At 43.1% G+C, this 968-nt stretch overlaps 1 protein-coding gene across 1 annotated transcript in view; it reads left to right on the top strand.

Annotated features, from left to right (window-relative positions):
• IGFBP7 (insulin like growth factor binding protein 7) overlaps window positions 1-968 on the top strand; it is a 72,099-nt gene that overhangs the window by 44,929 nt on the left and 26,202 nt on the right. The window lies entirely within an intron of this gene.

The following is a 968-nucleotide window of genomic DNA, read 5'->3' on the forward strand; positions in this document are numbered from 1 at the left end:
CAAGGTCATACTCATCCCAAGGTCATACTCATCCCAAGGGCCTTGCTGTGTTTTCACCACTTGAATTTACTTTGTGTTTTGTTCTCTTCAAGTGTCAGTTCAACTGATTTACTGGCCTGGAGACCATAGTCCTCTCCCTTGGACTAAATTAACCTGGATGACTTCTCCACTTTTCCTCTTCTCTATTCGCAGCTGATGCTTGACAAAAAGCATCCTCCTAATGCCTGAAGTCTACCGGTGTAGCCAAATTCGGAGATCTATTCGTTGTCTGTGAAGCCCCCAGCTTTCTAAAGGGGTCACACATTTGGCTAAAGAGACTCCCTGAGAATGTGCCCAAATGGCAGGGGCCAGGGAGAAATAAACTGCAAGTTCAGGGCCAAGTTCAGGAGCACTGAGCACATTTTCTTCCCCCTATCTATAAAGAATGAGTTTCCTACATTTAGATATGGCTGCCCTGAAGAGGTGCCAAATCTGAAATCACCCCTGTTCTGCGAGTAAATTATTTCCCTCTACTTAAACAAAAGAATAAAATCTCCATGGCTGGAGCTTGTGGTTGCTCTGGAAGGGAAAGGCTGGTTCTGTGATGGTCCCAGGTTCATCTCATCCTTAGGATACTTGGAAGGCAGTTCCTCCCAGTCCTTGAGAAGGGATAATACCTTTAAAATCCAATCTGCCAGACAAACTATGAAAAACCTTTTCCTTGTTTCTTCCTGCACTGGAAAGGAATGTAAAACAAAACTCAAAAAAAAAGGAAATCATTATTAGCCACAGAAAAACCATCACACCTGAACGATGGTCAAAGTATGAAAGCCAAGATTTCTGGTCCGATAAATGCTCGTAAGAGCGGCATTATCCAGGATCACTTTCTCTAGGGCAGTGATTTTCAACTGGTGGACCCGGAGAGACTCTTTGTGTCCTGCAAACACTTTTAAAGATCATTAATTATTTTTTTTTCTTTGAGACAGAGC

This window comes from Otolemur garnettii, unplaced genomic scaffold (assembly GCF_000181295.1).
Source record: "Otolemur garnettii isolate 467f Iridium unplaced genomic scaffold, OtoGar3 scaffold00130, whole genome shotgun sequence".
In the NCBI taxonomy this organism is placed as follows: domain Eukaryota; kingdom Metazoa; phylum Chordata; class Mammalia; order Primates; family Galagidae; genus Otolemur; species Otolemur garnettii.